Consider the following 16,344-nt stretch of genomic DNA (forward strand, 5'->3'; position numbering starts at 1 on the left):
ATGCCAAAGAAACAGCAGGACGCACTCTAGCAGAATAGGGGGCGTTCCAGGACTTGGCGACTTCTTCATGTAACTCAGGAAGAAAAGGCGCCGGTCTGGACGCAGGCGAAGCGCGCTCCCCAGGCAGGAAAAATCCATCCAGCCGGTTGTGAGCGGGCTGCTCAGGCGAAGACCACTCGAGGCCGAGGCTCGCCGCGGCCTGTGCGAGTACTCGCATGAGTTCCGTCTCAATGGAAGCTCTCTTGCCTGACGACGTGCGGGCAGGGGGTGCGGGGTCCTCAGAGCCCGCCCAATCCTCACTGCCTGACGCCAGGATAGAGCAGGAATAATCCTCTCCCAGCAGGGCTTCCTCATCCGCGATGTCAACGGAAGCGGCGGCAGACGGCGGCCGCTGTCCGTCAGGAAGCGATACAGACGAAGCCGGGGAAGCAAGCGGGCGAACCGGCGAGCTTTGGCGGCTGAGGGAGGGTTCCGGGGCCCGCTGGGCACGGCGCTTTTTACGGCGCGACGCCGCGGCGGGCGGGGGAGCAGTCTCGGTGAAGACGGCTAGGCGAGTCCTCAGAGTCGCCATTGCCATCAGCTCGCAGTGAGGGCATCCGCCGTCAGCGAGCGCGAGAGCTGCATGTTCCTCACCCAGGCAGGAAACGCAGATCACGTGGCGGTCCCCGTCGCTGAGTGTGGCTCTGCACGAGCCGCAGGAAGGCATCTTTAAAAAGACGCTAGCTCTTTTAGAATGTGTGTCGCGGCGGCGACACACACACACAAAAGTACAGTGTAATAAAGAGAAGGATATAAGCGCCGGAAAGCGCAGCAGGAAGGCGGCGCGGCCAGCGACTTCAGTGACTCGTCCCGCTGAAGGTGCTCTCTCTCGACGGCGCGGCTTCTAATCCAGCTCCAGCGATGCGTGTGCTTCGCTTGAAGGATGAAAAATCAGATAATAGCTGCCTGCGAGCGATATTTATAGGCCTAGACCACGCCCATTTCGGCGGGACGTGACGCAGTGGGCGCGAAGTGCCCTGATTGGGTCTGACGTCACGCCAGGCCTCGCTCGATAGGCTGCTGCAGTTGCCGCAGAGCAGCCAATAGGTGCGCGAGCTGTCTCGCCTATGTCTGCATTGCTGCTGCAACGCGTTTTGCATTATTACAAAATTAAGGATAATTTTTGGCTTCAATATCTCGCGGAAAAGGATTTTCCCCTAGCGTAAGATATCTTACGCAGTACGAGAGACCTCTCGTAAGAGAACTCTAAAGTTCCTGGCTGTCCTGGATGGAGTTATGGTTGACAAACCTTGCTGGATGTGAGAAGTTGTGATGAAATTCTGGGTTGGCTGAGACCATAAGCAGTTCTGTCTGCGCAAGGTTGAGTTGAGGGTGGTGGTACTTCATCCAGCAGGAATTGTCCATCAGGCAGACTTGAGATGCAAACAGCTACAGTTGGATCATCTGGCTGAAATGAGAGGTAGAGTTGTGCATAGCAGTGATAGGAAAAACCATGTTTCTGAATGACAGATCCTAGTGATGACGATGGAGATGGAGAAGTGGTCCAAGCACTGAACCCTGAGGCACCCCAGTAGCTAGATGTTACGACTTATCTCACAGCTCCAAGACACCCTATTCATAACCTCCTTTCCCACTTTCTAGTCAGTTCTGCATAACATCATCAAAACAACATCTTTACTGGTAAGATTCTGTATTTCTTTAGCAAATACTGTTATATTAGGAATGATTTAAGTGACCTCCATTTGAATATAATTGTGCATTTTCAATCTGTTGTGTGTCTGTTTTGATGAATGCAAAGAATTTACACATATTTCAAACAGTTTTCATTTAAAACTGCACATGAATGGAAAAGACATTCATGGAATGGAAAAGACATCAAGAATTTTTTTCCCTCCAGTTTTGAGTTTAACTTTTTGTTGTATAGGGTGATTTTACATTTAATCCAATTTAAAGGAACCAAACTTGTAGAACCCAAAAGTGAGTAAAAAAAGATCCAGTTCTCTTTTGCATTCACACTTTCACTTTATCTCCTTTCAGCCCAGTTGTGATGTCTATTCCATTTACACTGTGTAATGTGTATTACTATAATATAATATTTTTGATTATGATGATGATGATGATTATATCAAGTATTAGAGTTCAAATTGAGATTAAAGTTCTTTGGCATCAATAATACAACATCAATATTTTGTTTTCTTTATAAAAATGCATATATATATATATATATATATATATAATGCATTTTTATAAAGAAAACAAAATATATATATATATATATATATATATATATATATATATATATATATTAGAGGCTGATTCAAAAAGCTTCATAAAATGTATTGCGAAAATGTGTTATTTCATGAATTCCAATGTTCAGTGCGACGATCATTTTAATTTGAACGAACGGATTTTAATGCATCTGTTCAGACTGCATGAACATGCAAATGCCGTCATGATATTTTTTTCACAGAAAGGTGTTCAAATAACTTTTCCATTGCACTGCGGAGAAAAACAGGAATACAAATAATATTTGAGCTTTTGGTCACATGCATTTTTAGTCACATGCCAGAGCTGCAGCAATGACCTGGTGGGTCTCACAAACATACCTTTTCTATGCGAAATCATTTTGCTAAGCGACCTTGCATATCTGTACTCTTGGTGATGTTTGATAGAGACATTAGACACAAATACAAACATCTGAACAGCTGTTTGAAAGCATGTAAATACTATTTGTTTTAACTTCTTCTCTGTGACAACAGCGGATGTCATAAATGGGAAATTGGGCAGTGCTTAAATGTAATATTTTTGCTTTTCTATAACCACAACCTAATGTCAGAGAGAGATTTTATAAACCCTGAAAAGTCTGCTGCTTTCTATACAAAGAAAGAGACTGGTAACCACCACTGTCAAGATCCAAAAAAAGATCTCCCAAAAATCCCATAAAAGTCAATATGACATATTTAATTTTTTTTCCTCTTTGAGATGAAATACTACTCAATACAATATCTTGAAATTTACAGTTGAGGTCCAATAACGTGTAATAATTGAGGCTATCTTTAACAAAGACAGCCGTATAAGATTTTTTATTGAACATTATGAAATATACAATCCAATTTTGAAAGAACACTCTTTTATTGCAAAATATCCAGTAGCTACATTTTTACATGTCACATTATTGAGCCATTGCAGAAATTACTTTTCTCACTCTCTCTTTGCATCCTCACTCCTGTATTGTCCTATCGATATGGACTTCAGTTTATCTAATTAAATACTTTACTTACCATGTGTATGTATGTATGTATGTATGTATATATATCACCTTAACTCATTTGGTAGCGATTGCATCATCATCTACATAGCTAATTGGTTGCTGACTGTTGCATCAGCAGCCAATGAGCTGCGGCTTAACATTCAAATACCAGTTGTGTTGCTGTCAGAAACCCTCCACCTTCCCCAGCTCCACCTGCATAGATCATAGACATGCTCACAGCAATGTCTGTGAATGTATTGGCAGTAGCAAGTCTCTGTATACATATACAGTATATACCGTATTTATACACTGTATATAATTGGGACTTCTGGGTGGGCAATGATGTAGACAGCAAGACTTTCTTTGCTTCAATTTGACAACAGACGAGTGGCCAGCCACAGGGGGCCAAAGGTGTTTGATGAAGCGAAGGAAGATACCCTAGGGGTGCAGAGGCCAGGGTAAGGCCATGCATGGCCTTCTAATACAGTTGTGCTTCTTTCCAGCACTCTGGTGTCTGAGAGGCTGAACCTTCTGCTCTCCCCCAAGCTAATGGACACCGAAATAAACTACGCATCATTAATCAGATGTCTGTCACATTACACCTGCTGTGCTGCTGGAGAGGCTCGGCTTCATATGCTGCCCTTTATCTCCCACACTCAATTTTAGTCTGCCTACTATAGTGACTCTTTTGGTGAAGTATGGAAGGTTTTTCTAATATATTACCTTTTGCTAATTCTACTGACAAAAGTCTTTGAGGCATAATTTATACATATTGTATTCATGATGTTCCTGAAGTTGATAATTGCATACAAGCTTAAGTTTCTCTAATGTCAGTGATTCAGTGAATAAATTATTTTTTTTTCGTCTACGGCTTGCCAGTTTCATTGTAACTTTCTGTATCATCGCATGGCACATTTCCTAAGGCCTTGTTCAGACAGACAGCAAAAATCTGACTTTTTTTGCCTATATCCAACTTTTCAGTATTCTGAACGAAAAATAAACTCATGAAATACCATTTTCACAAGCCTTTTGGAGTTGCTTCGAAATGTTTAAATCATATTTTTGTTGATTCATTTCAGTCTAAAGGATCAGATCTGATTTTGTGTAGTTGTTTTTTTTTTCATCATTTGTTGCACAACAGGATGCTGAGTATTATGACAGGAATACTTTAAAACACTAGCAGCAGGAAACATTGCATTTTGCTGTTGTCTGCAATAAATGTTACCTCAAAATATATTGATGGAACATCCATAGCACATGCTGAATCCACAACCAATGTGGATGTGCCTGTCTGTCTGAACAACGAAAATCTGGCCATGTATAAGTAAAGAAAAAAATGTAGGCCTATTTCTCTTTAGGCATGTGAAGTTATCAAGTTTTCATATCACAATAATTGCTGAAACTTTTATAGGCGTATTCAATTGCATTACAAAAACAAGTTGAAAAGATAAACATACTTAAATGTTGCCCTCTTAATAAGAAGTTCAATAACCACCTTTTACAAATAACAAAAATAACATTTTAAATACCATAAAACAATACACAATAAAACTGTTTAAAGTAAACAAATGTTTCAAATAGATTTAAGTGCAAAAGAACACAACTATAAATAATCAATATTTTCAACACATACCTAGATATTCTTTCTAAATAAGTATTACTTCAGTCATTACTTGGGAGTTATCGTGCTTTTCACTTTAGAATATTTAGTCATTCATCAGTGAGTCATTACTAGTGGGTTACGATGATCTTCGCTTAAGAATAAATTATGTATTATCAATTATGAACCTGTATACAGTAGTTCTTAGTAGTCCTCTGGGAGGTACAGTATGAAAAAATAGTAGTGAACTGCTTTTTGTTAATTAGTTGTAGTTACTTGAATGTTAATATTGTTTTACTCATTTGTTCCTGTGTAGTTATTCGTTAATGATGGAACTGTGTTACCTGAAATTCCAGTAACAGCACAAATGTAGCCCCAATACACACACAATATGCTAATTTTGTGGGTTGGTTCTAGGTTATGGAGGGTACAGCAGACCACCGCAATCTGGCATCATTGCAGGAACTGTACAGCATCGCTCCAACACTGCGATCCAGACCCCAATCACTCTTTGAAATCCAGGAAGTGTGCTCGACTGCATTATATGTCTGGATATTTGCCTGGTAATAATTTTTTGTTTAAATTATTTGATCAGTAATTACTGCTGAAATAATGAAAATGTACACTACATTTCTTTTTGAATTAAATTTAATTTACTTGCTATAGGCGGTAAAATGTTAATTTAAATACATTTACATTTTAATTCTTAATTTATGTAACTGATTCCTATTAAATTAATTATATTAAATACAATATTTTTCAGAATTTTTAAGTTTTGTATTTAGTTTTCAGGTAGAAATACCATTATTTTGCAAATTCATCCCTTAGTTGGGTCATTTTCATGTGATCTTAAAAACATGTGTCACTACTGGGTTGCAGAAACAAGGAGAAATCGATCTAAACAGAAGTTTTATTAACAGAACTCAAAAAGAAACAAAACACTCGAGGCAGGAACAGAACAACCAAGCACAACGTATCAATAACGGACAACTGAACTGAACACAACACAGAGTTTAAATAGACCAGACTAATCTATTAAAGCGGTCATTGGATGCCCATTTTCCACAAGTTGGTATGATTCTTTAGGGTCTTCATGTAAAGTTTGTAACATACTCTGGTTAAAATACCTCAATGGTTGTGTAAAACAACACCCTTTTTACCTCCTCAAAAACAGCTCTGTTCACACGACCCATTCCGGTGCATGTCTCTTTAAATGATAATGAGAAACTGCTCACCCCACCCCTCTCTTCCATGGGGCGTGTCGACACAAGACACATACGGTGCGTCCCAATTCGCATACTATCCGTCCTAAATAGTATTCGAAAACAGAATTAGTACGTCCCAAATCGTAGTATGTTGAAATGAGTGTTCCAAAGAAACCCGGATGGTCTACTATTTCCGGTCAGAATCCGAAGTGCAGATCGATGCACACTCACGGCTAATACTGCCCACAACCCATTGCGTGTTGGACGAGGAATTGGTTAGAACTACAAACACGAGTGAAAAGTGTTAAAAAACTACAGACATGGAGGACGCGCGAGTCCGGCGGTTATGTAGAGAGGTTTAGATAAAGGGGTTTGAGAGTGATTAATTATCAGTATCTAACCTGACGAAAATGTATTTATTCAATGTTGTCTACATTATATTGCATCTGCAGCAGCATTGTGAACTTTTGTAAAGATACGTTTAGCCATTAACTTTTAAATGCATCATTATATTCAAATTGCAAACACATGAGGAGAGTCTCCGCATGAAAGACCCACGACTGGCAGATGAACGTGCAACTACATTTCTCTCCGAAACGGTAGGAAATTAAATGTCTTTTTAAGGATTTTAACTGTGACAAGATGATTGACAGGGCAGTTTACGGTGACAGGATGCATGCGACAGATCTGTCCGTTAAAGATGACGAAGTAGCATGTCTCAAAGCTTGCTTAGTTTTTTGCTACACTCTCAAAAGTATATACTTTTTCTTCACAAAAAGAGTACATACTATTAGGGTGTAGTATAAGACACAGGGACGCAGCAATAAAGTGCTGCCTTGGGATCCTGCCTTGGTATACAAATGGCTGAGGGCAGAAATATGCTGATACGGGACAGTCCGTCAGTGGTCGTAGGGCGGAGCATGAGCAATATGACATCACATTGCTCAGAAAATCCAAACGGCTTGATTATTGAGAGTGTTTAGGCTTTTTGAGGATAAAAAGAAAAATAGTGAATGGATTATTTTTTATGGTATGGTGGTTGCGTCCACACACTGCAAAGACCATATAAAAGTGAATTTTGCATCCGATGACCCCTTTAGGTGTGACAGGTAATCAAGCAAATAGGAAAAAGACATGGAAACTAACTGAAGCACAGAAAACTGAACTAAACATCATAGGTGTGATTGGCAAAGGACAAAAAAGCAGGAAAATACGGCGCACCTACCATTTTCTCGTTGTGCAGCTGGCTCTAGAGGCAGTATTTTCTAACCATGTCGGGAGACTACAGAATTTATTATACTTGACAAAACGAAAATAGGAACTCCACTATGTCTCTCTTTACATTTATTTTGTCCCGTTGTCGGCTTCAGCTAAGAAAAGAAATAGTTTGCCCCACACGTCCAAAATTCTTAGCACACTTTAGATAACCTTCCGCAACGAGCGCAGGCTCTTTGGTGGAGCTCTGCTTTGAATGGACAAATGAATGGACTACTTGCGGAGTGACATGAAGACATGAATCAGAGACACAAAAAACGTTGACAGCGGTGAGCGGTCATTATGTTTACCAATACCCGACCCGTGCTTTGAGCGCGACCCCAAAAAAACAAAACGGATTTGCATGATTTACAAGAGCATAATTTTCAGGTCGGAAAAGCCAGATTTCCGGATTTATCCGGAAGAATCACACCCCTGAAACATGCCAAACCCACCCACAAACAGAAACAAAACCAGAAGATCCCTGACAACATGCGGATCATACATGTTTTTTTCAAGTGCAGAACAGCAAGTAACATAGCAATAATGGTAAAGTTAAATTAAAAGTTAAAATAAATAGCAAAAAAACCTCCAGATCCTCCAATAGACTCCTCCGGTAGATCCTCCGCTGAGTTTGCAGTAACTATTTTAGATTTTTTTTGGGTTGACGTCATTTTTAACTTCCACACTGACCGTTAGATTACCTCTTCTGCCAGAGAGAAATATAAAAAAAGCAGCTGTTAATTTTAGTTCTGCCTTCTCTATTGAAAGATGAAGGCCACTGCTGCTTTGAGAGAACAGGAGATGAGCATTACCGTCTGATAGATAAATATGTGTCCTTCCTCTGGAGCCAGAAAATGTAAGAAAGTCTTGAATTGTGCTCCTGTGCTCAGCATTACTCGTTCCAGCGTTGTGTACTATTATGAATCATCTGAACAGCTAGGTAATGTGCTGTAGTGTGGGTGTACCAATCAATTCAAGGGTTTACTGCAGACGGGAATTCAAAATAATTATCCCGAAATAACTGTGCTTCACCGGACATTAGTCCTAATGAAAGTGACTCTACAGAAATGGTAAACAGCTATTTTTCCTGTGTTACATTAGAACAAATGCTATTGTTTGCGGATTGAATATAATCACATGAATTCTTACGACTGATTTATTTCATTATCTTTGGTTGCTGACTTTCTGTTTGATCTCTGTTATGACGGACAGTCATTTCCATTGGCTTTGGCAGAGCAATCAGGCTGCGGAAATGGAGAGTTGTCGAGTGTTTATTAAAACGTCGGCCGACGTAAAGCGACTGTGTCAGCTGTAATGCTCAGAACACCGAGACCACAAACCCAATCACCTGACAGGCCTGGTGACCCTGCAAGACGGTTTCCAGACAGCTGCAGCTAGACTGATGTTCAGGTAGGTCTTCTTTTGTGTATGTGACCAATGCCAAGCAAAGCCAAATCATCCAGGACTTTCAATATTTCTTATTCACGTGTTTCATGAACAATCGATGAAATTATGGCTCCCTACTTCTGTTTAACATTTGAACATTTAACTGGCCTCTTGTGAGTTCTCGTTCCATTTTGTTGAAAACAAAGTGGTTTATCTGTGTTATTTTCCTTTTCAAAGCAAAGTGATCAAGAAAAGTGTGTGTCATGTACAGTATGCAGGTCTTCACAAAGCAAAACTATAGGGAGATGCTACAAAAGAGTCAATAACTTAACAGCAAGATCTCGAATTGCTGGCTTATATTTAAAATCAATAGCTCTCATGAACAAGCTGACCTGGAGTGAATTTTTTTAATGATTTTTTAAAGACATATTTCTTGTAAACACAGTCAATAATTATTTATATATAAGTTTGGGGTCAGTTGGGTATTTTCAATTTTTTTAAATGTCTTTTTATGTTTATCAATGATGCGTTTATTTGATCAAATTTACAGCAAAAACAGTAATATTGTGAAATAGGCCTATTATAACAATTTAAAATAACTGCGTTATAATATATTTTGAAATGTAATTTATTACTGTGATGGCAAAGCAAATTTTTCAGCAGCCGTTATTCCAGTCTTCAGTGTCACATACATGTATACATATACAAATACAATAATTAAAAAGTGATTTGTAATCATACAATGATTAGTACTTATAGTGGTAGTAAATTGCTTTTGTTGCCATTTGATAAAAGTAATGAACCACTCCAGGCCATGCATTACAGTGATTTTACTGATTCACATTGCTTGAGTGGCTTATTGCTTTATTAAAGTGCTGAGAAAACAGGGTAGTTGCGATTATCCATAACAAAAGGGGTTTAATGATTTGAGTTATTCCATGTTAGGTGACTTACTTGCTGCATCAACCATCTCACGCAAAGAACAGTGCATTCACTGATCCGTAACTGATCTAAATCATGGACTGCTTTGTACTTATTTTATAATCAATATGCTTTAATGAAAGAACACTACTAAATAACCAGCTGTGAGTGTTACTGGTCAGCAGCAGGGTCTGAGCTTTAGTACCTGCAAGACGATGAAGCAATAAGACTGTGATTCCCTCTGTCACACCTGGAAAAACCGTAGCTGCAGTTTCATTAGTTGCTGGAGGCCAGTAGCCTGACGTCGTCATACTCAGATTCTAGTCAGAATGTGAGTCTGATACTGCTCCATTGGGCTGTGATTATGGGGCGTGTTTCAACCGAACCAGGAAGGAAAATGCCTTTGCAATCAATTGGATCGACCTACAACCAATCAGAGCAACGGAGTAAGTGACGCATGTTTTTCATTCATGTTTCCGATCGACAAATGCCTTGATCGCGGTTATCTGTTCCTCTTTTAAGATGAATGCGCTGTCGATATCTTCTATAACAGATGCGATGGCGGAATCTACACATAATGTTTCATAAACAAAGTTCGGGAGGAGCACGTTCAAATAATCAATCCAATCAACTTGTCATCAAACATTTACCATGTCTACACTATCAGCATGAGAGGAAGCATATATTTATTCACTATGTCAACTCACCTAACATTCCTTGACAGTTTTCAGCATCCTTCCACTCACTCTCGGCTTGTCCTTCCACAGCCTGGAATACGGGGGGAGTACTTTGGGTTCGGGCCGAATACCGAGCCCAGAGCCTCTCCTCGGACAGCACGCCAAATATGCATTTATTCTATTTGACTTATTTGTAAGTGTGAACTCGTGAAATAACAATTCTCCAGCGGCAGTCATCTTTGTTGTAAACGAATTCAACCCAGCGCTCGTTGGTGACATGGATGATTACGTTACCGTTGCTCATCTGTCCATCATCGTATAAAGCCCGCCCTGACAATTTGATTGGTCCGAACAATTTTTGTTCGGGCATAATAGCTCCTCAACGGATCGAGTCCAGACCAAACATCCCGACCTAAAAATTTTGTGGGCGGGGCTAAGTTCGGCTGGCATCCAGGCTAGGAGGCCAGTGTTCTCTTGGCTGAATTGTGACCCTTAAAACTGAATGCAACACCGTTTCGCAACCTATTTTGCATCTGTAATCTGTATTTCTGAGTGAAACTGTTTTTAATGTCAACAATAGACAAGGCTGGGCTTGATTGTATCCAGTGGGAAATGTCTGGGATCTGAATAGTGGTTGGAAGCCAAGAGTTTTGACCGGTTAGCATGACCAGTTCAGCCTGGTTCGCATGAGCCTGCCACTCCAAGGGTAAAAAGTGCAAAGGAAGTACAGCGTGTTCAGCTGTGTTGTAGCCATTATTGCGGATTGTAGACTTATCTGAGCAGGAGCCATGATAAGATGATGCTGAGGTGGAAATAGGGAAAATAGATCTCCTGGAGGTGATGGAATTGGAGGGGGACGTTTCAGATTTATAGATACATATCCAATGGGATTTGAACTAGAAGGGGGAATATGGGAAACAGATTAGAATGCCAGTACTGACAAGCAGTGCCTTGGTATTTGTGTGTCAGGACAGTTGGAGATGGAAGCGATGTTGCTGCTGATGGCGGCCGTCAGCATCAGAGCAGGTAATGGCAGAACAGAAGATACGATTAGAAAAAGAAATGACATTGGCTGATTAAACAAGCAGTACAGGATGCCAGTGTAAATATTAAATGATCCGAACGTCTGTGAGTCTCAGGCAACAATCCTCAGATGCAGAAAAGACAACACTGAAAACAAAACTCCAGATAAACAAAAGCACTTGAAGCACAGCAATGAAGCTGTACATTTTCTGAGTGAAATATAAGAGTTGCTTGCCCTGCAAACCGGAGGTGTTGAAGGTGTTGTGGGTGGTTGGCAGAGCAGTCTTATGCATATAATTCACACAAAACTGGATATCACTTTCTCAAACTATCAACCTCTAATCTGATTGGCTGGATTTACGCAATTTCAGAAGATTATTTTGTGTGGAAACATAATCGTGTTTGCAACATGCCAGTTTAATATAATTAGGAAGAAGTTATAATGAGTTGATTTGCCAAAGTCTGTGCGGTTATTGGCATCCATTCTTATGAGTTTTTGTTTGAGAAATTTTGTAGCAAGCTGCCTGTCTGTCTGTCTGTCTGTCTGTCTGTCTGTCTGTCTATCTATCTATCTATCTATCTATCTATCTATCTATCTATCTATCTATCTATCTATCTATCTATCTATCTATCTATCTATCTATCTATCTATCTATCTATCTATCTATCTATCTATCTATCTATCTGCCTGTCTATCCGTCCGTCCGTCCGTCCGTCCGTCCGTCCGTCCGTCCGTCCGTCCGTCCGTCCGTCTATATCTATCTATCTATCTATCTATCTATCTATCTATCTATCTATCTATCTATCTATCTATCTATCTATCTATCTATCTATCTATCTATCTATCTATCTATCTATCTATCTATCTATCTATCTATCTATCTATCTATCTGTCTGTCTGTCTGTCTGTCTGTCTGTCTGTCTGTCTGTCTGTCTGTCTATCTATCTGTCTGTCTATATCTGTCTGTCTGTCTGTCTATCTATCTATCTATCTATCTATCTATCTATCTATCTATCTATCTATCTATCTATCTATCTATCTATCTATCTGGGGTGCGTTTCCCGAAAGCATCGTTAGCCAACTATGGTCGCAAGTTCCGTCGTTATCAGCATAGTTCAACGATTTGGTGTTTCCCGAAACCATCGTTCAAACGAACGTTCGCAAACAGCATCGCAAACTTGTGTGGTTGGAACGACAGCTCTCGAGCTGTCGTTAGAAGCATAGTTTCTAGTTTACATTAGATGTAGACTGAATAAATCCTTATCTTTAGCAAAATAAGCAAGCTGACATTCAGTACAACCCGTGTTATTTATTTAGAATACATACAAATGTAATTTATGTCTTTTAGTTTGTCAAGAGATTTAAAGCACCGTTTTTGAAGACTGCGCATGTGCGAACGTGCTCTACTATGTAAGAACGAGCCAAATATTGAGTCTGGTAATAAAGCAAAATAACTGAGAAAAATTAGAAATGGTCTTCAGATGCCTTGTCTGTAACTTATATGACAAAATCTAGCGTTAATTCGATCTTAAACAGATTAATTAAAATAAGTTATTAGTCCACCACGTGCGAGACGTCATAAACCAACGTGGTTGAACGATACTTTGCGACAGACGGTTTCGGGAAACAGTCGTAACTAGCTAGTTGATTTCTCCAACGATGCATCGTACTATGGTAGTTAAGCAGCGAGCTATATAGTTGTACGGGAAACGCACCCCTGCCTGTCTGTCTGTCTGTCTGTCTATCCGTCCGTCCGTCCGTCCGTCTGTCTGTCTGTCTATATCTATCTATCTATCTATCTATCTGTCTGTCTGTCTGTCTATCTATCTGTCTGTCTATATCTATCTATCTATCTATCTATCTGTCTGTCTATATCTATCTATCTATCTATCTGTCTGTCTGTCTGTCTGTCTGTCTGTCTGTCTGTCTGTCTGTCTGTCTGTCTGTCTGTCTGTCTGTCTGTCTGTCTGTCTGTCTGTCTATCTGTCTGTCTGTCTGTGTCTATATCTGTCTATCTGTCTGTCTATCTGTCTGTCTGTCTGTCTGTCTGAAGTCTCTATGATGTTCTGGTCCTGAGTTATGGTATAAATACTTTTCCTCCCCTCACACCGACCCACACACATACACTCACAGCAGGACTTCAAACTTAGAAGTTGTTACTTATCAATAAAGGAGGATTCCCTTGGGCTGTCTCCCCATATCCCAACTTCCTGTTTTTGCTATTCCATCTAGTTCGTCCCTGAGCATACTAAATTAGATATATGGAACACACTCTTGGCCTCTGTACCACTGCAGAGCTAAAGTCTGATAAGACGACACTGACCGATTCAATCCCCTCCCTTGCACATGCTCAGCTGGAGATGGCAGAGATGCAAATGAAGCTAATGTCCCCTAAGGCCTTGTCCAATAATCTACATCCATGAAGAGATAATTTCTACGAGTGCTGCACTCTGACAACTCCTTATCCTGCTGTGCCTTTGATCTTACTAGTGTCTATTACAGCAAATAAACAGAGTTCGACTCCATACGTGAGGATAAAATGGAGCAGAGAATTTACAAAACCAAAAGGATTTAATTATCCAAGGGTCAAGTTACCCTTTGATTCAAAAAGAAAGAAAAATGCTGTTTGTTTGTCAGCTCATTCCATTTCTTATACATCCCACTTGCTCAAAGTAAAACAAATCCTTTCAAATTCATTACATGAATTATAATGTTTCCCTCTTGGCAGCATTTTTGCCTAGAGCAGGAGTGCCCAATCCTGTTCCTGGAGATCTACCTTCAAGTTCGGCTCCAATCCTGATCAAACACTACTGTACCAGCTAATCGCCCCCTATACCCTCATTCACTATTCCCTACATTAGTCCACTAATGTAGTACACTTGAGGGAGTGAATGAGAACGAGTGAGCGAATCCGGACACTGAGTTCGCCGGAAGGGCTGACGCTTTTGCATAGTTTGTGCTTGCTGTTTAATAATCATTTTACACTTAGAAAACTGGCAGCTCTCTAGTAGTAAGGTGAAAAGATTTATCTTGAACTCTGTCAAGGAAACTAGTATGTATAAACCTGATTGGCTGTTCATCAACTGGAAAAAAATAATTTTGAAAGTGATTCCAACGAAATAGTTTCTGTGCCCGTTATAGTTATGGTGTGAACTTGGCTATTCTTTGTATTTAGAAATGTATATTTATCATTCATACTTGTCCGTTGTTGTTGCATTCTATATATTACGGGAGCATGCATATTTGGATGTAGTCTAAACTGGCTCGCTGGTCCTAGCTGATTTATATCTTATCAGTTTTAAGATAGACTCCCAGTATTCCATAAGCATTTGTGTGTTTGTCTTTCTGGATATGTAATTTTTTTTTTTTTATCACTCATTTTATTGCTTGCTTTTTTTTTATTAAAAGTGAAAGTAAATACATTTTATAATGCTATGAAAGAATTCTATTTAAAATAAATGCTCTTTTGAACTTTCTATTCATCAAAGAATCCTGAAAATTGTACCACAAAAACATAAAGCAGCAACTGTTTTCAACATTGATGATAATAAAATGTTTCTTGAGCAGCAAATCAGTATATTAGAATGATTTATGAAGGATCATGTGACAGTGATGCAGAAATGGCATCACAGGAATAAAGTACATTTTAAAATATATATTAAAATAGAAAACACTCATGTAATAATATTTCACAATATTACTGTTTTTACTGTATTTTTGATCAAATAAATACAGCCTTGGTGAGCATAAGACTTCTTTCAAAAACATTAAAACCACCAACCCCAAATGTTATCATGCTGTTTTCTGATTACGTCTATGTAAGATTTAATGTGTAATAATATTTAATAATAATGTTTTCAATTAGTTTTTAGCATGCACACAGTGGTTTTAGTATATTTTTCTGTCAGTGTGCAAAATACTTTTTGAGAGTGTATGCGCTGTAGGCTACTTCACAATAACACTGCAAAATTGTTTCAAAGCCCACAATGATTGCATTCCTAATCTCTTCTTCATAATAACTTAATTCCTTGAAGCCAACTGAAATATTTCTCCTGTCAATAAAAGAGGAGACATTTCTTTAAACCGTAATCCCCCACAGAGATGAGAAATCACATTAGGAATTAAAGAAAGCATTTCTAGGCCTGGAAATTTAGACAATTATGCTAAATGGTGCTACGGTCTGTTATGATAATGCTATGAGCTTCAAACAGCTATTACGTTCTGATGCCGTCTCAATTTTATTAAGATTTACAGCAATTTTGTGTAATAAAAGGGAACTACATCAACAGTAAAACACAATGGCAGTCTTATTTTGACAATCAAGTTTAGCAGAAGGATGGAGTACCAGCGTGAAACGTTGTAATGGACCGTTTCAGATTTAAAAGTAGAGGCAAGGGCAGCAGTGTCAAAACCATGTTATATTGTGAAAATGAAAGCAGAAAATTGAATTTTACCATAAATCCTTTTTGAAGTGGAAATGTTGCATGTGAACTTCTTGTCAGCAAAACTATTCCAGGAAAAGGTCAGAGGAAGTGAACGTGCTCGTATCTGACAGCTGAGACATACTGCAGCTACAGTTACAACTAATGTCTCACATTGATGGGCCAAACCAATTCTCATAATTGTCAGTGGCAATCCTATGTGTTGTATAGGCTACTCTGACAAATATTCTTTAGGTGCAGTCACAGGCAAAATTTTGTGGGCAACAAAAGGTCCATAGTGTAGTGATGTATGAAGCACAGCTCACACACAGAAGTCGCTTTCAAACTAAGCAGCTTTCTATTGGTCAGTTTGTCGTATCTGCGTGATCAACGTGAAACCATTGCGAAATCTGCATGGGGAAATTTTTCGCCCTCAAAAAAATTATCACACACCTTAGAACTTTCGTCAACCAATCAAAATCAAGCATTTAACTATGGAAGCTTGTTTCCGCCACTGAAAAAAAAACGTAATTGCGACTTTTTATCTCACAATTCTGACGTGTTTGTCTCGCACTATTTTACATCTCGTAATTCTGACTTTTT

Source organism: Leuciscus leuciscus, assembly GCF_965113295.1.
Source record: "Leuciscus leuciscus genome assembly, chromosome: 17".
Lineage (NCBI taxonomy): Eukaryota > Metazoa > Chordata > Actinopteri > Cypriniformes > Leuciscidae > Leuciscus > Leuciscus leuciscus.